We start from the raw sequence: 23,092 nt of genomic DNA, 5'->3' as shown, positions 1-23,092 counted from the left end.
TATTTCATGCCAACGGTCTTTTAAAGGCAGGTGGACAGTTCTATTTAACAAGTGTAAATAATGCTATTTCTAATAACCTGTACAGTTATCCTTTCTCACATTGTTTACATCTTAACTCGCTTCCCTGGAACTCTTAACACAGCCACACAAAAAGATTACAAGTTCTGTAAATCGGACCCCAGGGTATGAATTCGATGTATTTTGTTACGCAGAATCCAAATTTCGAAACTGCAAGACAATCTACAGTGTCTATTATTATTATTATTATTATTGGCGTAAAACTTTAGCGATTTATGCATAGGGAGAATAAATGTACGACAGGCATTAAAAAAAAAAAAAAAAAATCTGTAGTGGACTCCAGAGTATGGATTCGATGTATTTTGGTAGGGGAAAATGAGGCAAGATAATACAGTTGTCTTTTTGTTTTTTATCACTTGGTGAAAGTACTATTTATCGCAAGTCGCAGCTTTTTATACCAACAGAAAGATTGGTATTTCTAGTAAAAACGAACGAATGATATGTTTCCTCAGTGGTTGCCGAGGAATATTTCGTTTTAATGATTAGGTTGAAAGTATCTTGCCCCACATACCGGGGCAATTTGATACAATATTAACACTTTCCTTACATATAAATAATATAAAATTTTGTAACCTAAAAATACAAATAAACCTATATTCGAAATACAAATACAAATAAACCTATACACAGAATTTGGATTCTGTGTAACAAAATATATCGAATTCGTACCCTGGGGTACACTGCATAGAACTTTAATTTTTTTGTGTGTGGCTGTGAAATATTAAAATCTAAGTCATTATTATTCCTAGAGACTAAAGGGAACAAATGATAAGACATACGTAAATGAATATGGGAAATTGGGTGAAATGAATGTGAGAGGAAACTGGAAAGTCCCAAGAAAGCTCTCGGACACTATTGTGCATAATAATCTTACATAGTCTCAGAATATAAATTGTAGGAACCTACTGTAAAAGTTTCCTATATGAAGTCGTAACTGTTTCTTAGTTTATAACTCCCTTAAACTGTTTTATGGCTATTTAGTGTCATATAAAGGTCTTGATTTCTTATGACGATTGAGAGTGATTCATAGCTTGGTAAAGTAACCCTTTGAAATGACCTAGACATTGTTCTTGAAACACGTGCGTGTATTAATACGTATGAAACAAGACTTCATAATAATTCATGATACATCGAAATATACTCAAGAGACTAATTGATGTAAATGTAGTATTATACATCATTAAAATTAGTTGATTGAAACATGTTCCACTAATGCAAGCACTGAGACAAACAAGCCTTCTTGTACATGGAAGATACAATTCTCACTGAAAAATCTTGAATGTTATGACAGATACAAATATCTGAAGACTAGAGAGCTGTGTTGGATAAGTGTCCAGGGGCTCATATTCTAAGATGCTCATGCACATTGTTAAAAACAATACAAACAGAAAAAAAAAAAAAGATTGAATAAGCAGATTAGGTAACCTACATTTATATATTTGTATAATGAGAAAAGAATCTTGATACATTACTTTGCTACATTATTGGTCTTTAAGACCTAAAAAGCAGAGGTTTTTCTTCTAAAATGCCGAATTACTTCGAAAAAGTTTCTTTTGTGACTTTCTTACTCCAGTACCACTTTTCTTTTCCTGAGTGAAAAAAAAAAAAAAAAAAAAAGTACCTTTACATTCTTCACTAATTGTAAATCCTATGTTCAGCCAGGGGCTGGCTATTTTGATTGGTTTTCAAACTAGCTTTTTTTTTGTGTGCGGGGAGTGTTAATTAAGCATTCATGTTGCTAATTTGGTTACCCAAGTACCTAATCCAGTCCCTGTACGTTCTATATCTTGTCACATAGGTTTCACGATTTGTCTGAATTCAAACTTACAGGCAACAAAAAGGTATCGGTATCTTAAACCAGCAGGGGTGTAGCCAGCAGGTTAATGTAGGGGGGGCTCGTCGTTTTTCAAGGGGGGCCAAGCCAAAAAAAATGTGTTGCAGCTGGTGTTTTTGAGGCCTGAAAAAACCCGGAAAATTTTGGTTTGTTTCCGGAAAACAAAGCACCGCTTTTTAAGATTATTATTATTATTATTATTATTATTATTATTATACTTTTTCTCCATGAATTATATTCCAGATGGTTTTTATTATATTTAACTCAGAACTACTGTCCCGGACCAAATGTTATACCTTTGTGCGTAACTATTTCAGTTTAAGCCTTTGTACACAGAACCTATACATAAGATTGATTTTCTTTAAAATTGCACTTAATTTCTTAAAGATTTCCTAACAAAAATATTTATTTATTATTCGTGACTGAACAAACATTTATTTTATTAACAGCTATATCTTACTTCCTGTTTTACACCAAGTAGCGTTTTTTTAAAAGCGAATGAAATCCAGACTGAAAAATTGAATAAAAACTTTGTTTTTCAACAAATTTTCCATATGATAAAAAATATGTTTTATAAAACACGAGATAGAGCATATAAAAATACAATGTACTGTACTTACAAATTAATTTAGTACCAATGTTTTATGGTAGTATTTATAGTACCTTGTTAAAACGTTTGTCATCAAACTGTCAAATATAAATCGCAGTAAATTGTGTAATCTGCTGTCACAAAAAAAGTATACCATGCTACTTTCCGATCGGTATAAGAAAGAGATACCATCAGCGGCGTAGCGAGCATTACAAGATTGGGGGGGGGGGCGGATGAAACTTAACATTGCCAAGTCTTGATTTTAAAAATTGCCAAGTCTTATTAAAAAATGAAAAGTGTTTTGAAAATCTTAGTCTCACTTGTACCAACCCTGTGGAAATCGATTACAGCAACCTTATTTTCATATTCGTCCCATTCCATGCCTCGTCTGAGGTACGAATACGAACAGCCCTTGTTCCACTTTGGAGTGCAATTTTACACCTTAACTCAGGATCATTATTACCATGCACGATGCACAACTGCTAATTTGACAACTTATGGCTAGGTTAGATAATCCGCGTCACCCAATCCTCACGAGAACCTCTAAAGCTATAATCTGTTGTAGAAATGCATTAAAAAACGTAGAATAAGGTAGGCTATATTTACTGCTTATTATATAGGGACATATAATTTTCATAAACATTCAATTGAGGGGTTCAGTGAGAGACCAGGCTAACCTGCACACAAATACCTCCTTAGCTCATCTACGTACTTCATATTTTAAGGACGTTTGCTAAAACGCCGGATCTTGTTGGGTAGGGTGCGGAAAAAGGCTCTGGCAGAGAAGTGGGAGAAAGCCTGAGAGAATGTCTTTGTAGTATGATTTTCTACCAAAATGAATAATGTATGTCGTTAGAGAAGATGAAAATGCACTATAATTCATATTATAATATGAGATTTGATTCTACAAAAAATTCATTATTTATTATCGAATTGAAATAGTGAAATTTATTGTGAAAAACAATGTGCGAAATCCTTGAGGAACAGGGGAATTCCCCCACTGAATATTTTTTGACAAAATTCCCTCACTAAATCCTTGCTGGGGGGATAATACACTGAAATGTCAGAAGTTTCCAAAGTAATTACCGTAATTCATATGTAATCAACGTGTATTTCATATTTAATTATTAGATGAACTAGTGATCAGTGGTATACTAGTATAATTCCTAACTTTGTATAATTTACTACTTCTGGATGCCTAAATACGTGAACTTTCTATATCGAAACTTTAAAGCATAAAAGTGCGCAAAGTTTTTTTTTTTTTTTTTTTTTTTTTTTTTTTTTTTTTTTTTTTTTTTTTTAAACTTCAGTCCTCGTCTTGTCCCACTTCGATTTCATGATTTCGCACTCTGATGAAATATATTAAATACCGGCAGAAAAAATACTAATATATAACCTCCCTTTTAGGCACCCCTCTAACCACGCACCCGGGGCACGTGCCTCGCTTCCTCCCCCATAGTTGCGGCCCTGTGATTTACATATGTAATGCTTTGACTTAAGAAAGAAAGAATTGCAATTTTTGTTTTACTTTCGAAAGAAGCAATTACAGGATTAAAAATAAGGTAGGAAAGGCAACATATTTGTATGAAAATGAAGTGAAACACACACCGGTCTATTTTTTCACCCAGCAGACGTTTTGAACCCCAAAATGTGACATTTGAAATCTTGGACTTAGGTTCACAGTGGAAGCGACGAAATGACTTGACTCCAGTGCCGTGCCGTGGTAAGTCAGCGCCCGGGGAGAGTATACGACGGTGCCGCCGTACATATGGGTGAGATCGACAGATCAGCCGCGTAGCGCCACCATGCTTGGCGCGAAGCGGTAGAAAATTTTCAAAATTAAACCCTGCTTTTTCTTGAGTTTGAGCACTTTTAATTACTTTTTTCCTTGCATTTTATACATGTGTACGCACATGCATTTTTCTCCCGAAGTTTGTGCCCCTTTACATCTGCACCCGGGGTGGTCGCCCCACCCCAAGGCACGGCACTGCTTGACATCCAGTGTAGCTTTTCTCTCTACCGAACAACACTCCCAAAAATCTAATGTGATACCATTCCCAAAACACATTTTGTTCAATTCTCTCTACTCGAAAAGCCCTGTAAATAGAGTCTTACTGCAAAACAACTGAAATAATCTATTGTTTTCCTCCGTATTAATATGATCACTTTTGTTCATAGGGAAAGGTCTATTCACACACAAAGCAGACACGGTTACATAATATATTCACTCTGGTATCAAAATCTAGTTCCCTTTGATATTTTACTATTAGGAAAAAACTCCTAAATTTGTCAAATTTACATACTATACATAGTAAAAAGTTTATACTAACTAGTCACTGACTTGTTCTTATTTTATTAATAGGCCTATTAGTTCTTATTATTGTCTTATTAATCTCCACAATCTGCGTGTTGTCTTGTATACGCTCTTGTATCAAATGCTTTTGCGTCCAATGCTCTACCTGCAACCGAAACGCTTTTTCTGTCTGTCTTTGTTTTAATTTTGCACGCCACCTCTATTCAGCTTTTGTCAGTGGTACAATTTCCCGATTTTTCATTAAAGATTCTTCAAAATGTTTAGGAATATCAAATGAACAAAAGTGAAGTGTGATCACTTGCAGAGTCGGATTTAGGTTTAGTGGGGCCCTAAGCTGTTGAAGGTAATGGGGCCCTTTACGTGTCCAGTGAACGTAGGCACCCTGTATACAGAAATGGATAAACTAATGATATTTTAGGAAGCAACCTAGAAGAAGGGGCACCATCACTTACATCATAGCAGCCTACACAACAGTAAGCACTGTTGCTACGTCCTACGTATATGTAAATTGTATTTTATTGATTGATTTTCTTATACATTGGAAATGGATATCCAGTTTTCTTCAGGTTTCCGGGGCCTACAAGACAGTGGGGGCCTAAGCTATAGCTTGTTTAGCTTGTAAGTAAATCCGGCACTGATCACTTGCAACAAGTAAAGAAGTTTTCAACGAATACCGGTATATCAATTTATTTCAAGATAGGAAACTACACAAAATTTATGCCAAGTCTATAAAAGAACTGATCATGATTTGCAGCACGAACAAAGCGGCATTCTTCAAATTGCCAACTAGGTATTTTAATTTGCCAACTGGTTAAGAAATTGAGAACTTTTTGGGGGGGGATCTCCACCCTTACCCCCCTTAACGACGCCCCTGGATACCACACTATTTTTCGATCGGTATGGTAAAATTGTATTTTCCATACTATTTTACCGAAAATTATCAATTATATGTAAACTTTGTTACTTTTAAATGACTGAAGCGAAGTAATCTTACGACGATGTTTTATAAGCTGGTCATTTGGGGGGGGGCCAAGAACTCATTTGGGGGGGGCCGGGCCCCGGTGGGCCCCCCCGTGGCTACACCCCTGTAAACCAGATATCATTTCGATTTTGGAATAAAATTTCACATTTCGTTTTCAGTTGAGAAATATTATTGTAAGCTTCAGATATTATATTAGAACTTACAAACTTAAATCTAGAACTTAGAACGAAAAATTAAAGATATTAACGGCAGTTTTAAATAGGATTTTAGATTAACGGTGGTGAAGCTTCATTTTTCACAGGATAAGCTCTTTCTTTACTGTTGTATCATGTGAATAGAAGATCGCGGCCAATGTGCCGGAAGGAATTAAGAAAATTAATGGTGAGAGGAGTCGGGTGGAAATACGTATATCACAGTTCAAGGCTTTGTACTGATATTCACTGATCGAAGCGACTCAAACGTTCACAGAGAAAGAATTCACCTAATGTTTTTCTTTTTCTCTTTTTCTTTCTTTCTCTCTCTCTCTCTCTCTCTCTCTCTCTCTTTGTAATCCTCCTCGTGGCTATACGGTTAGTGTATACGTCTTAGAGGCGGGAGCCCCGTATTCAATTCCCGAGGAGAGCTTATGTGGTTCGGATTACATGTTAAGCTGTAGCTCCACGTTTCGTGTAAACTGTGTTGAAAAAAATTCTAAATTCCAATTCTATCTTTCTAATCTATTTTGTGATCGTAGAGGACTGAGAAATAATATTTTTGCGCAAAAACGATATATTGAACAGCTAAGAATACGATAGAAAAGAAGTGATATAGTAATTTTATCACTTGAGCCACGACTCGATTAAATAAGTAAACAAATATAAATGAAACAAAACTATAGGTCTTGAAACAGAAGGTATACTGTAAGGACTAAGATTTAGCAAAGGGTATATAGCCTATACTCCCTAAAACTCGACTACAGCCTTACCTGGCTGCTGAAAGATGCGCTAAACCCAAATCCAGTCTAACCAAATTTTCCTTCTATCGAAGAACAGATTTTTCTCATTCTTGAATTTTCTTTCAAGTTACAGTAATAAACTTATTTCTTGTTACAATGGGGGAAAGTAGAGCGTATTATTTCATTAAAATTATTTTAAAAAGTCCGAAATTTCTAAGCTGAAAAAGCTAAAACACCATAATATACTGAGCAAGGCTATGTGATAATATGTAACAAAACACACAGTTATAGGACTAAAAAAAGCTATGTGAAAAAACTTAGTTTTTTTTTCAAACAAAAGCAATTTTCGTTTGAGACCTATTTTGTTGGTGTTGTAGTAAGGGATCATGATCATTAATTCATTTCTTTCATCAAGTAGGCCTGAATATCCAAATCCTCATTTTATCACTTTATCCAACAAAAAGGATAGAAATTTTTCTCTAACTTGGACTTGCAAGATTGCATTTCGTTTGGGGAGGAAGAAAATGTAGGTGCATTTGGTTACGATTAAAAATAAGATGTTATATCAGAATATGAATTAAAAATTGAGATGTTTAAAAAAAAAAAAAAAAAAAAGATTGAAGAGAAAATTTTGGAAAGACGGGATGAAAAATATTAAGTGAAAAGCACTGACAACTGGGATGAAGGAAGCTGCATCAAACACAGAAATTAGGTGAATTTTCTGTTATATTATAGCTAAAGTTACTTTCATGGCAACTCATTCAATAAGTCTTTCAAAGTACTCAATAAAATTAAGTTACAAAATGGTGTAGAAAAATGGTATGAAATAGGTTAACTTCTATCTACTAGTTTTCGGTAGTAGAAAGACCAGCATTATTACTGAAGATATAAAGTATGAACGAGAAATAACAAGAGTTCTAAAATGAAAATGAAATTTCTAGTTTACGTCTCAATTATATCCTTTAGGTTAAAGGAAATGGAGTATTAATGGAAGTGAATGGTTATGAAATGATTGAATTATAATGTAGGAAGAAACAGGAGAATCAAGAAAATCACTGACACTACGTTGTTCACAAACTCACGTTGCCTGGAAACGAATCATGAACCCATTGCACCAGAGCTCAGTGCTGTATCACTAAAGCAACATTAACCCCTTAATGAGTTTCAGAAATACACTTTTGCGAAAATAAAGTTTTTATGAATCCCTGAATCCAGTGTAGTAGTATATTCACTTTTGAGTGCCTAATCTTATAATTTATCAATGTATAAAGCCATAAAGCCATTTAGTGTAAGATGTCTTGGCAATGTCTTCATTAATGCAAATGGTTGTGTGTATAAACAAGTATCGGATATCACATCTGTATATAAGTTTGTAGCGAGCTTATAAGAAAAAAAGCAGTGAATCTGGTCAATTAGCTAACTCAAGCTTACACACAGTAGAGAATTAAGTTAAATTTCAAGGGTCAATTTTGTACGTTCAAGTAAATAAAGACATTGTATTCCAAGTTAACTTCAGTACTCGGAACGTTTTATTTAGAGCACATTTTCGGTAAATTTTTATACATCATTGACTTGGCTAATGGCGGTAAAAAGTATATGTGGTATTCTTGGAATTATAAACAATTGGACAAACAATTTTGTTTTATTTTACACTGGTGTAGATTTGTCATCTATCAATGATTAATTTTATCCTAATAATTAAAGTTTCTTCCTACAGAGTGATACTAAATGTCTCAGTTGCTAAATACAAGTAAATTCTTCTTTCGCTGATAAAAATGACACCGAGAGAAATAATAAAGAACAACAAAAACAGTAATTACAGAAACATCTTGCTAATAACAGAACAAGAGGTGAAAATAATTAGCTAATGTTACCCACGAGACGTACTTTGTAATTCGAGACTAGATGAGAAATATGATAGTTCTAGTCTCGTTGGGTAATACTAGTTCACCCAAATCTTAAACATTGTTTTAGTATTATATGATTCATAGTACCGTAAACTGGTATACTTTGACCCTTTCAAGGCAACTTTGGCCCAAAGAGATATTTTTTTCTCTTTCTACATGGTTATTATGGTTTCTATCAGTAAGAAAAAGTTGTGGATCGAAGTATTAAAACATTGAGAATACGTGTCCAGAATGTGGGAAGCAAAGTGCTAGCTAGCAATTGTCAGCTAGTAAATATTAATCATATTTCAAGTTCCACAACTTTTGTTCATTGCATTGAAGTGGCATATCTTGAATACACAAGTAAATAGAATATAAAAACTGTTCATTAGCGAATATTGATAAGCTAACGCCTTAAATGTTTGTTCAATTACGCACAAACTATTAAGCGTTGAATTGCGTGGGGTAACATTTGCCCAATTTTTGGGATAACATTGGCCCATATTTTCTGTGTTGGTAATGGCCCAATATTAAAAATGAAACTGTGTACAAATGGTGCGATGTAATAAGATTAATCCCCCATTTAGCTTCTAAAAGAGGATATTATACAGTGCCTGAATTGCAAGAACTTTCTTCCTAAAACTGAGCAGTATGCTACCGCTAAAGTACTCTACTGCAATGAAAAATATGGTGCTCTTATTTTCGAATGTTAAGTATTCATCCACTTAGATTTTCATTCAACGATATTTTTGTTTGCCTCTAAATTCAACGAAGTGATTTCACCCCTATGTTTGTAATATCGGTATTTTAAGTTAAGTATTCAGAAATGTTTAGCGTTCTTTTATAGATGTTTCGTATTCACCCAAGTAGAATACAAATATTTTCATCAGACTATGTTACTCGTCCGATTGAAATCGAGTAAAAACATTGATAATTTCACCAATGTGTTTATAATACCATGTTCTCTTCTGTTTCTTAAATACAGTGCTACAATAATACTTTCGTGTATTAATTAGTCATTTTGACAAATGGACTAAAGTTATCCCAATCAAAAAATCTTGCATGGCATCAAAAAATTCGAACTATAATCATCATTCTTGGTCATACTTAATGTTCACTGCTTTCAAAAGAAAGCCAAAGGATCGCATTTTAACACAAAGTGAAATGTCATTAAATTACCTCCCCAATCTTAGGAGATATTAGAATGGGAATTTTGAAATTAAAAACAAAAATGGGCCAAAGTATACCCAGTTTACGGTACGTATAAAAATTATAAATGGATAAAATGATTGTACAACACAAAGAGTATTTATTAACGTTTTAAAACATACGTAAGTCATTATATAATATACTTTAATAAATTATTTAAGTAGGTTATATCACATCCTCCGTGGACTTCTCGTGATGCGGAAGGAATCTGGTAACTTTTATATGAACTAAAGAAAATGATCAGGGCATAAATTTTGTACATAAATGTACAAAACGAGACTAACAAATTTCGAGGCGAAATCAGAAAAAAAAATCGACAATCAAGACGAGACTTTACAAAATTTACGAGACGAGACAAGAAAACCTTATTTCTCGTCTCATTTTGTTGGCAATATTAGTAATAGTCTTTATAAATTTAGGTATTCTATTATGGAATTAGTCCCATATTAAGTAAAGATGTGCGACAGACCTGGGTTTGACTTCCAACAGGAGCTCATACAATTCAGGATTCCACGTTAAATTTTAGGTTCACGTCCCATATATAGCCTTGATGCTGAAAGAGACGCTAAACTCAAATCAACATCAAATCAAATTGTAAAAATAAAATAAAATCTAAGATTTACGTCCCATAGTTATGCCGGCTAGGCTAAAGGAGACTGTGATAAGAAATGAATAAAATGGTGGAATGAAGAAAGTGGGATGAAACGGGAGAACTCCGAGGAAACTCGTGCACAACGGTGTTTGCCCACCACAAAGCTCATTTGGCGCGAGCTCGGATCGAACTAAGGACCCCATGCACAAGAGATGAACACTACCACTGAGCCACAGCGATCCTCAAATTGTAAAAGTAAGACCAACTTAGGAAAGACCTGCACAGTGAATTAATAGTTTTTTTAATGCGATTTTGGGCAAAAAATATTTGTCTTAGATATGAATCCGCGAAGTGCTTCAAATCCAATTATAAGTAGTCTGTTCCGTGGGTTCCATCTCGTACACCCTCTATGCTGAAAAGGGGCGTGTTGAGCTTTAATCAATTTTAAAAATTGAAGAAAGGAATACGCTTTGTAGCAGTCTACTAGTCCTGAAATAAAAAGTCTTTCAGATACTATTTATCATAATTTAAAAGCAACTGATTTTAGTAACAAATATTATTTCAAAGACAGTGATCTCTGTTTCAAAGTATTAGACCACACTGTTTTCTCAGTAATAATGTATACGAATAGAGGAACCTCTTCTGTGGTAAAGACCTATGCAATTTTCATTATGTTTTCCGAAACTTTCTACACCACTGTAGAAGTCAAGCTGAACACAATTGAACAAGCAATCGGTAAGTTCTAAATTTCATTACCAATACCAGCTGCACCAGCAGCTACTCTAACATTTTTCTAAGATCTCGTTGCTCCACAAAGTTTAAATGAATGTTCAGTTAAATCTGCCTTTACAGAGAATAAATTAATACAGGGCAGCGGACTTAACTGAAAGTTCATTTAAACTTAATCTGAATATTATCTTAGTGGCAGGCCGGTAGCCAGCCCAAAAATGTAGGGGGGCCCGGCTGAAGTTAGGGGGGGGGCATCCAACCTTGTTATAGTTCATCACCATATTCATTTGCAAGCCTATCGTAAAAATTTTAGGGGGGCAGCAAAAATTAGGTGCCCCCTAGACCCCCCTGGATACGGGCCTGCTTAGTGGAGCTACAAAATCTTAGGAAAATGTTGAGTAGCTGCTGGTATCGGTAATGAAATTTAAAACTTCCCGATTGCTTGTTTAATTGTGTTCAGCTTGTCTTTTACAGTGGTATATTGCATATAATTACAGGACATTTTTGCTTCATTAAATACGATATATAGAAGAAAAGGACTTAAAGAGTGATATAAATTATAAAGTTACATTGACTTCAGTACGTGAGTTTAAGAAAAAGAAGGTTAAACATTTTTGTGACCTTGTTTAATAGATTCAGAATGCATGAGTGATATTTTAACAATCTATTGTTTAAACGAGTAATTACATATTTTCATATTCATGTCCTATTACACTTCCAAAATAATAACTTAATATATAGCTATATACGTGCAAGTGCTAAGAAAAAATCATATACATATAGGCCTACAAGACAAAGAATGCAATTATGGAAGTTAGAATTACCACGAAACAATTCGCATGCATTACTGTTAGATGTAATTATTACCTCACATATATTAAATCAGGGTTTCCAACATAAGCAGTTTCACACCAAATCTGGAAATAGGACCAGTTTTGTCACTATTTGCAACCTCGGAACAGTAACATTTTAATAAGAGAATAATAACATAATTTGGATGTTAATTCATTCACATTCAAATTAAATGACTTAAGTAAATTGAAATGAAAAACAGTTTCTACAAGAAAGCAATCAAATTTCAACAGTGTATATGACTCTTGCATACCGTAATCCCATATCCATCCTCTTCCCTTCACCTACACAATAAGCTAACTAATGCAACATGTAAACTGTATAATTAAAAACAAAAATCTATTCACTTTCAGAGTTGCTTTGAAATTACAGTAAAATCTTGTTAATCTGAACCGCAGTCGTACTTCCCCTAATCTGGACAGGTAAAGGCAAGGTTTTATATACAGTTACAGCTCAAAAATCGCATTGGTCACATACCTCTGCGATTGTTAAGAATACAGAACTGCGTTAGACCAGCGTTGTGGATATTATTGAAACGCTCAAAATTACCAACTCAAGCGGCATTTCTTTCATTTCACTGTGGCCGTAACATCACAGAGGTAGCGTTTTGTTTGCCACGATTCGACATAGGTGTTTGCCACTATTTTGCCACAGAATTTTCATTCCGATCTTACCAGACCTCATTATCGTGAACATACATACACACATGAATAAAAAGGAAGGGTTGCCAGGTACCTCTGTTTGTGATCCCTTGGATCAAGTGGTAAGTGTTCTGGCCTTAAGGACGAGAGAGGTCTCAGACTCGTTCCTGAAATAGAAAATTATGCTCCTAACAAATGAACACAAAGCATTAATATCACAATAGCTTAGTAAATTGATGTAATTGCATTTTCTCATTGATATAATTGATATAATTGGAGTTCTTTATATTACTTCTTGTTACATAATGTTCTGTTTTTTGTTATGCTACGCGACTAAAGAACTGGATTTTATATATTTAAGAAAAATACATAAATATTTCAGTTTTACGTCCCACGATTATATCGTGTAAGGTAAAAGATATGATAAACTCACGCACACGGTGTTTGTCCACCATAAAGAGTTCTGGATTCTTATAGAAGCCGCCTAGCCAACTGGCCGGTTTTTCACCAGCCTAACAGGAAATATTGCTGTCATTTTGATTAAAGCCGGTGACCGGTGCAAATTTATTACCAGCCCATTTATGACCGTTTTTTTAAAAAAACTTTTATCTAGTTTGAAATATAGACTTAAAAAGTAACTTTCATTCTGTAAATCCAAAGCTGTCACCTTTCACCATCTATCAACGATTAATATATTTTGTTCATCTGTTTACATAATTTTAAAGAGATGACAGGGACTGTATCACGGAAAATTTGAAATTTACTTGTAAGGAATTTTACACATTTAGAGAGAGTAAAAAAGGACTTCTTAAAGCAATTTCCTGTAGTTGAAGTATAAGTTTAAAGAATAAATTTCATTTTCGAAATTCAAAATTGTCACGTAAAGATTAATTTGTTCTTTTTTTCGATAATTTTAAAGAGGTGGTGATAAATACAATAAAATGATCAATGGCGATTTCAGTTTCTTATTTATAGGGCTGGCCAATTCCGGGAAAAACTTCCGGAATCTGGATTCCGGAAAATTTTGGCCATCCCTAATTTATAGGACACTGTATATTAAGCTTATTAGTGAATGTACTAAGAATATGCAGAATACAGGTGCTAATGTACTTTTATTCACGATAGTATTTTCCTTCCCATGGGGGTGGGGGTTCGAACAGAGATACTTCACACTTAGACCTATATCTTAGGGAATATTGAGGGACGCCGGTTTTTCTATTTTCCATAGTTGGCAGCCCTACTTCAGTTTATGAGTCGATTTTCTATAAATCTTCACGATTATGATAAGATACATCAGAGAGAACAATACCGTGGTAAACAACAGCAAAATCGAGTTGTGGCAAACACCGTAGCAAACAACACGTAATCATCACAGATCCCGACACGCTTTTGTATTGAATTATTGCGGCACATCCTAATAGAGTAAAACTACGTATTGCATTATATGTACTGTATTGTTTTACCTTTTACTTAGGGTTACCAACAGTCCGGTATTTTACCGGACAAATTGATTTTTGAGCTTGTCCGGTGTCTGGTACGACCTCAAAACTGGACGTTGAATGTCCGGTAATTTTCCTCTTACTAGTCCTCTTCTTTGTTCTATTCGCATTATTTTGGAGTGACAAAAGGAATAGTTTGTCGATGAACATGGTTAAAGCAGAGCTTATAATTTGCTTTGATATCGACCTGCAGTGCGCGAAATTTGATGAAGAGTTGAAAGCAGGAAAATTTACTGAATTTATCAAAACTGCAAAAAGGTCGATAGAAGTACATTTTCAAGAGCACAGCCGCTTCATCCTCACCATCATCCGATTAAATAATACATCCAGATCCAGTAAAAAAATATGTAGGCATTATGAGATATTACCAGCTCCAGAGAAGTTGGTTAAGACTTATTTTTCAAGTATATTTTGTGTATACCATAATTACATTGTGAATTATATTTGCTTTGCTGTTAATTTAAATATGATGAATTATTTATTGATGGCAGACTACAAAAATTACATGTGTCGACTCAACCAAAACTCGAATAAATAAGTTTAATAAAAGGTTCAAAAGTAACTAAAGTTATTAAATTTGAACTCTGAATAGCTCAATTTTATGTGAAGTAATCAATTTCAGATTGTTCACATTTTTGACGAGCGATGTCGTCAGAATCTTAAGAGTATAAGTACTCCAGGAGGGTGTCCAGAATTTCCATTTTCAAAAATTGGCAGCCCTACTTTTACTGTGTAGTAGTACTGTATATTTATTTAGGCCTAAGCCTTCACCATAATAAACGTGTTATGTTGCAGTGAACACTTTTAATGCACTTTCAACTGTTCTAAATTATTTCAGTTAATCCAGACTTTCATTAATCTAGTCATCAAATTAGTCCGGTGTAATGTACACGCAATACAATACCAAATCCGCAATAGAAGTGTTGCTTAGACAAGCGAAAATTAATTTATATGCAAGGACGCCCATGTTGTGGTTTCCAAGGGGGGCAAGTATAAGCGACGTTTCAAATATAGTTTCAAATTTTCCTGTAACTAATGTAAAAATTCTATTGTGTTTTCAATATTCCCAAGTACAATTTCCTCTTAGGGGGCGATCGCCCCCTTGCCCCCCCTGATGGGCGCCCTTGTCTATATGTAACTTTATTGATTGTATTTGGATATTTTATTGCTTCCGACAATTAAAGGACGATTTATTTATTTTTTCTAAGATTATGTACAATAATTGTACTTCTATACATACGTGAGAGATTTAGAGTCAGAAAGGGGTTAGACAGAAAAGGAGGGAAGAAAGGATACAATCATGAGCATTTGCAATTTACGTACATTATGTCCATTTATGGAATCATTTTGACAAATTTTCTTCAGGAGTAGCAATGATTTACTTAGAGTATGCTAGAATAGCATGTTCTTGTTTCAAAGTTAGCATATTTCAACTTGTGCTATTGAAATTTGCAAATTCCATGTTAGGATGCTCTTTCAATATACATATGAAAACTTAAGAGGAAATAGTTCAAACAATTATTTGATCATTTTAACAATAGTATTACTTTCAATTTTATTGTGTATTTTACATAACTTTTACTTTGCTGGACAGACAGGATTTATAAATTAATACAAAAAGTAGTGAGTAATACTATTCTTTTGTATTAATCAAATGCTGCCTTTCCAGATAAGTAAATACGAAAATCCCGTCAGTTGTCGGAAATAGCTATTATACATAAAATAAAAAAAAAATAAAAAAAAAATCTCGTGCATCCAACAATTGATTATCTGTGTAAAACTGAACGAAGAATATTAGATTTTAAACAGTTTTTGTGTTCCAGTGTACTTATTACTATTTCGTCTTATTTGTTGTTGACAACCAGTGAATCATTTTGTATTTGACTTGATAAACTTGTCTATACAATTTCAATAAAATAATAGTATTGCAATGAACTTGTTTGTATTTAAAAGGGTAACAGTTTACCTATCCAGTGACAACCACGCTAATTCAATGAAATGGTACATTACTTTCATTTGGTTCAACTAACGAACTACTGTAATAATTTCATGGGTATGTGTTAAAGCTGTTGAGTGTCGAACAAACAATCGCACTTTTGAGAAATCTAGAAGGAAGGGATACTAGGCTGCAATGATCACAATTTTTACGACAGTCTTACAGCGAATATGGGTAAGAGATACAATTTTATTTTGACATTTAAGTGAAACTAGTGCCAGTCGCACTATCTTGCAAAGAAATATTTGTTACTAAATGTAGGAGACTCAAACGTTGTAAGAATAAATTAAATAACCACACACGATATTCTGAATGTGATGATAACGTTAAATAACACTAAGCAAGATGTGCAACTCGAACTTGACTTGTTACGTTCGACTTTGCAACAGTTTCTAACAAAATATTTTCCAGGATAAGTTGTGCGTCCGACTTCACTTTTTAAGTTTAACGTTCCACGATTATGCTCAAACACTAGAAGAAACTGGGCTGATGATAATGAATGAAGGAAGAAAATGGAGGGAGGAAACGGGCGAACCCTGCGAAAACCTACACACCTGGTGTTTGTCTACCACAAAGTCCACTTGCCGCAGGCTGGGATCAAACCTGGAACAAACTCACCTGAGGTGAGCGCTCTACCACCGGGTCGCCTTCATGATACACTTCAAGCCATTCTCTCTCATATCTAAAACCGCATTGTAATATACGAGAGCAAGTTGAAGTTTCATCAATACTAGTTACATATCGTTATAATTAAAAATTATGTTTATTTTTTACGTGAAGAATATTGTTTAAGCAATGTTTTTGTATACACAAAAGATGATTCATTAGGACAACAGACAACCCACTCGTTGCAATGTGTATCTATATGATGTTTCTTCTCTGCCCGATCCCCTCCAGCGCTTCTTCCAACTTTCACCAGAGAAGGACACACGCGATCCGCTATACTATTCGCTCTGATTACTTCACAACTCCAAAACAGAAAACGCTACGGTACAAGGATATAACTGTCGCAGGAGATCTATTTACTTCACCAACAAGAATGGTCTTGCGTTGTTCAAATTTTCGTTCCTTGAGAAAAGCCATTTAACATTGCAATGCTTTTTTATGTACTGACAATGAGTTATTTCCCTGGTGAGTCATTCAAACTAGTTAGAACTTTTCTTGAAGAAATGTTAGGAGTAAATTGAGCAAAAGGATTATAAAGGTAATATTTAATTTATAATTTAAATCAATGCGAACTTGCTACTCCGAAGTCTATTGGCTTTGTGTATATTATATATATATATATATATATATATATATATATATATATATATATATATATATATATATATATATATATATACAGTGGCGGATCCAAGGGGAGGGCTATAGGGGCTATAGCCCCCCCCCTTGACGCCGAGGTATACACTGGATAAAATGGGATTCAATCCTGCTTTACACTGGATAAAACGGCAAAATATGGTTTAGCCCCTCCCTTGATCATATCCTGGATCCGCCCCTGTATATATATATATATATATATATATATATATATATATATATATATATATATATATATATATATATATAAAATGGTATTATCCTCAAATCGATTTTGAGCAGGTGCGAATAGCTTGAGAGATTCCTCTTTAATTAGAATAAACGTTATTGTTGGGGAAATAAGTGTATGCATAGTCCTCATAAAAATAGACAACCACTTTTTTAAAGGTACATTCTCGCAATAATAAACAGGAGTAAGTCTTGAAGGAAGTCACGTAGGTAAAAAAAAATAAAAATAAAAAAATAAAATAAAATAAAATAAATAAAATAATTTGATCACTATAAGTTAGTGGAAGGAAACTTCGCACGGCTTCAAAAAGTATAATATAAGAATTAGTACATTATATGAACTTTATTTGCTCAGCTTGCAGCGACGAAATGCCGATTGTTTCACCAATGTAACCTCCCCTCAAGAACCATCACTTCTTGGACTTTAAAGATTTCAATTGACAAAAAAGTTTCATTTAATGTTTTCCGCGAACAAGAATTCGAAAACTAAGAGTGCGGGGCCAGTTTCTCTTATAATAAGACTATGTGAGTGATGCAAGATACGTATTATTACTCATTTTCTTATGAAGCACTTCCATTCTACCTGTACAAACTTCTCTATTTGCACGCTGATGTGGAGTTATGCTCAGGAACATCTCAGATTTTGTTCTCGGAGAGTTATCAATAATGATACTACAAAGTGAAATGCCCGTTCTTCGCACGGGAAGTATAGGTTAACGGAAATTATTTAAACTTTTTCCCACTTTAGGATACGTATTTCAATGAAAGTGTTATGGTAAAAATCCATATTGCTTCTTCCCACCCCCATGCAGATGGAGGCTGCACTTGAACGATATCAGAAATGTCACTATTCATCAACTCAAACTATGGATTAGACACTAATATGGTTGTCGATTATTTCTATGTTAGTCCCTACCGTACCCCTTCTTACCTCATGCCGGTAATGTAAAAGAAACAAACTTAAGGCTATGGTCCATTCATGTACTAAAAATGATCAATTTGGACATTTTATTTTACATCTCAACTCAACTCTAAGACCGATGGAAGCTGAATTTGGACTTAAATGGCATCGAAGGTGTAACTATTCATCTCAGCTACACAAATAACTGTGGATTCAACGCTAATATCGGGCGTCTCAGATTATTTTTTACAACTGCCCCTTCTCACTTAGTGATGTATTACACTTCCCCGTAGTACTTTTCCACATAGTAAGTTGTGTGTGTACTAAATTTCGTTAAAATTACTCCAAGCGTGCCAGAATTATGGTGGAACACACGTATTCATACATGAATTCATTTTCACGTTTATATAGATGCCTCCTTACCATCCCCCTTAAAACGGGAATTTTCGAAAACCCTGGGGTAAGAGTACGCTTATTTTAAAGAATTTATATGTAAAGAATTTTTTCATCTTCCTAAGTTGACAGAATCGTGAGATCCTTAACTTTTCGTATAAATTTTGACCCGTCGCGCCCCTTAGGATATGCATCTTAAAGTAATATGATAGGCCTACTACCCCCAGTATGGCACGTGTCATGGATTGGACATACCAATCTATTAAGTATCGCTGGTTAAACTAATTGAATTACCTGCATTATGTTTGTATCAATTATGCAATAACAATGCGACTACAGAGTACAGTATGATAAATTTAATACTCCTGCTCTTTACAAATGCATCTTGAAATTATTGACTGTCGCATAAGCAAAATTTAAGGCTGATGGCCTTTATTAGTATAGCTTTAGTTGAAAACTTCTCTACAATAACCTAAGTAAACAAAACGTAATATTCCGACAATCAAGTTTTAGTGTGTATAAGATTATGGATTGTTCCTTAAAATTTGTAGTCTACAGAATCTTAAACAGCTAATTCAGAATTACTAAAGTTGTTTACTTTCCCTACTATATTTTCTCTGCACACAAGTATCTTTTACGTGTATTGTAACAAGTATGTATCAGCAGATAAATACAGTCATAAAAACTTGTTTTCTTTTGTATGCGATTTGTGTGACTACCAGTGTGCTTTATTCGCCAATAAAAGTGATATTTGCTATTATACGTACTATATATTACATCTCTTTTCATATTTGAAGTGTTGTTGATGTATTTCTTTGTTTTTCAGCAACTATATAGACAGTTAATTGTGCTATTATGGTTCAAATTGTATCACAAAAGTTTCGAATATTTTCTCTAATATCGCATCTCTTAAGACAGGGAGGTATATAAAATCCTGCAGAAAAACTTAGTATCAAAACAATCACATTTTTTTAACGTAAAATTGTTCATTTACAATAAGGTTGACAAAGCATCCTTTTTTCTTGCTTATTAACATTTATCGCTCAAACCACTTCCGCACCATTCATGTCCAAAAAAGCACTGTTGTATTCTTTGAAACCGCAAATCGCATTCTGACTGTGTTCGTCCGGGATATTCAGGATCACGTCACTTTTCTTGTTCTTCAGATTAATCAGTTTGTGTGTGTTCACATCGGACTTGAAATGTCATACCTGCTAGTCAAATTACTACGCTTGCGCCTTGTGATTACAGGTCAAGACGTGGCTCCTCTTCGGCCAATCCATTTTTCCCGAAGTTATTCGTTAAGAAACTGTCGAACCTCGCGGACAAAATGTGGTGCCTCATCTTGTTGCACGCTGACCTCATAACTTGAGCCAGAATCTGATAGGTTAGAAATCAATGTCTATGGCATATTCAGATTGCTGTTAGCCATTTATTGTATATTGCCCAAAGAAAAATGAACAATTTGTGTGCTCCATCAAAATCGCGCACACATGTTGAATTTGGGACAACTTCGCATATGCACCTCGTACTCCTGTTCATTTTTACTACCTTCTCCGAATCAGAATTATCACCACCTTGTAAACGGTGAAGAGTTGATTAATAAAATTAAATTCTTATATCAATCTTAGTCTATCAGACTGTGTACAAATTTTATCTGAAGCAAGACTGGGCTAGAGTTGAGCTGGACCTTCATCTTCTTGCCTATTACTGTGTAATGCTGATCTCGCTATTTTCCGTTACGAACATAACATCTTCGTTCAAGCGATTTCATTGAACTGTTCCACGCTCTCCTACATTGCCTGAATCACATTACTCGTCCTGGCAAATTTAACACGCTTTCCGTAGCCTTGAATATTTCATACCATCCCTTGATACTTCTTTGTTGGGGGTAATTTCCTCCCATACGTTGTTTGAAATATTCTCCGACACAGAAACGCATAATTTCGCAAACTATATCAAATTACCTGTCATGTATGGACGCCACTTAATCACGTGATTACCAGTGTAAGATTTATTGAGAAGTGTGGTCAGAATTTAAACTTAATTCCACCAAAATTTTTATTACTAAAACATAACGGTTACAACGTTATTGCGGTTTAACTTTCTGCCGGATTTCATGTACTCCCTGTATATACCATAAAGATCACATTCTAAGATTACTAGTTTGCCGTCATTGATATTCAATCACTTTTTCGCTTATCGATTTTCACGGATTACATGTCTTCTCAGAGGTCGCTTTTAATATAGTTCTCAACATAAATTACCAACTGTAATTCAATTTGTTGTGTTAACCATTGATCATCTACTTTGTATTTCCTAGGCAAAGAAAGAGTGAAAGAATTTAAGTTCTTCTTGTAATTTTTCATTTACATGGTCCACTGTAATTAATTCTGGAACAAATTACTGTATTGCGTCTGATGCACGGCGGTTAAATGACAATTTTCCCCAGAAACTGAATTTGTAGAGGGACCTATGAAATAAGGAACTTGGTCATCCAAGACCATGGATTCTGTCATGGGAAATTTTGAGATTGGGATTAAAGTCAGATCCATACTCAGAACACTAAGGAGAGAAAATTCTTTTAGGGGGAGCTAATTTGGGTTCACCATGTATTATTAAAAAACATAATACTTAAGCAACCTAAAGGTATTATAGTGGGAGCTCAGTTCTCTCTGGACACTCCTTAACTACAAGCCTGATAAAGTTTTGTTTCAGTTTCCTTCGAGTATTGTCATTTGGTGGGTGACTGTCTTCGTTCCGTACTGTTCTCAAGCAATCCTTGGCTCTGATCTTTATAAGAGACTAAAAATTCACATTAGTGTTAAGCTTACCCAAATATGGCCTTTAGCCTCAACCGACGTCAACCAAACTTGTCAGGCCATCTACGTAGGTCATTAATAACGTATATGACATTTTCAGTTTTAAAATTGTCATCCTTCCCTGAGAAAAGTTTATTTTGGTTTGTGCTTCTGTCCACCATTAACTTTCATGGTAATTTTCATCTATATTAGTCAACGTGTGTTTTGAGCTTTGGTCATGTCCAAATTTGGTCATTAGTCGTAACCAATCAAGTAAATTTAACAGGTCATTTAAGTAGATCCTTAATGGCAATCATCCCATTTCAAATTTCTCATAACAGCTTGAAAAACGTTTAAAATTTGGTTTTGGTCAAATTTATAATGTCAACTAAATTTGTCAGAAAACTTAAGTTCTTCATGCTTAAGTCGTAAATTGACCTTCCTACCAGTCACGATCCAAATCGGTGAAGCCATTACAGACACGTGACTTAAAAGCCATCAAAATTTTGAAGGCGTATGCTTGAGAAAACTTAGTATTCCAATTACGGCTGTTTTCGATCCTCATAGATTAAAGAGAATTCGGAGAAACATGCCGGGAAGTTTGAAAAAGTATGTTGAGAATTTTGTCGGAGGAGAGCTGTTGTCTTAATGTAATCTCTCGTTCACCAGCTGTTCAACTGATTTCCCGGCTTTATAAATCACCTTCTTACAGCGACGACAATTAGAGGGGTCGGATGATTCCTGGAGCATATGCCCCACCACTCGAATGCTCCCAAACATATTGTATGGTAAAATAGACCAAGTTACAAAATTATTTTCTGTATACAAAAAAAAACTCCCTTAATTTGCGCCTTCCAATAAACTAATACTGACTTCGTTACTGCGCTCTTATCAATTGCTTCACTGATTCATTTTCTCTCATTCAATTTTGAAACTTATTACCAACACTCAAAACATTGTTTAATATACCAATGGCCAGTATTATCAATGAATATTGTTTTCAACTGGTCATGTAAGTAGTTCTATTGGAAGTGTTAATAATTGTTTAAAGAACACATCTTGTCATTTGTTTAGTAATCTATTTGGAATGCAATTCTATTGTGCACCAGCAGTGCAGTGATTAAAAACAAAGGATTATATAAATTAAACAAAACAGACTCGGTATATCCGGAATTCCACGTACAATGCTCCGTGTTCATGTAAGAAATTGTTCCTTTGAAAGGGCACATAATAAAACAGTGCTTTTAAGGCTTTTCATAATTGTTTTATTGTTTACACATCTTCTGTCACTCGATAACTGGTTATGTAAAA

General features: G+C 34.4%; 1 protein-coding gene across 3 annotated transcripts in view; it reads right to left on the bottom strand.

The window, feature by feature from the left end:
- LOC145693255 (uncharacterized) overlaps positions 1-23,092 on the bottom strand; it is a 213,292-nt gene that overhangs the window by 52,096 nt on the left and 138,104 nt on the right. The gene's annotated exons all lie outside the window — the stretch shown is intronic.

This window comes from Thermobia domestica, chromosome 8, assembly GCF_964235325.1.
Source record: "Thermobia domestica chromosome 8, izTheDome1.hap1.1, whole genome shotgun sequence".
NCBI classification, from domain to species: domain Eukaryota; kingdom Metazoa; phylum Arthropoda; class Insecta; order Zygentoma; family Lepismatidae; genus Thermobia; species Thermobia domestica.
This window is presented reverse-complemented; position numbering and strand designations above follow the sequence as displayed.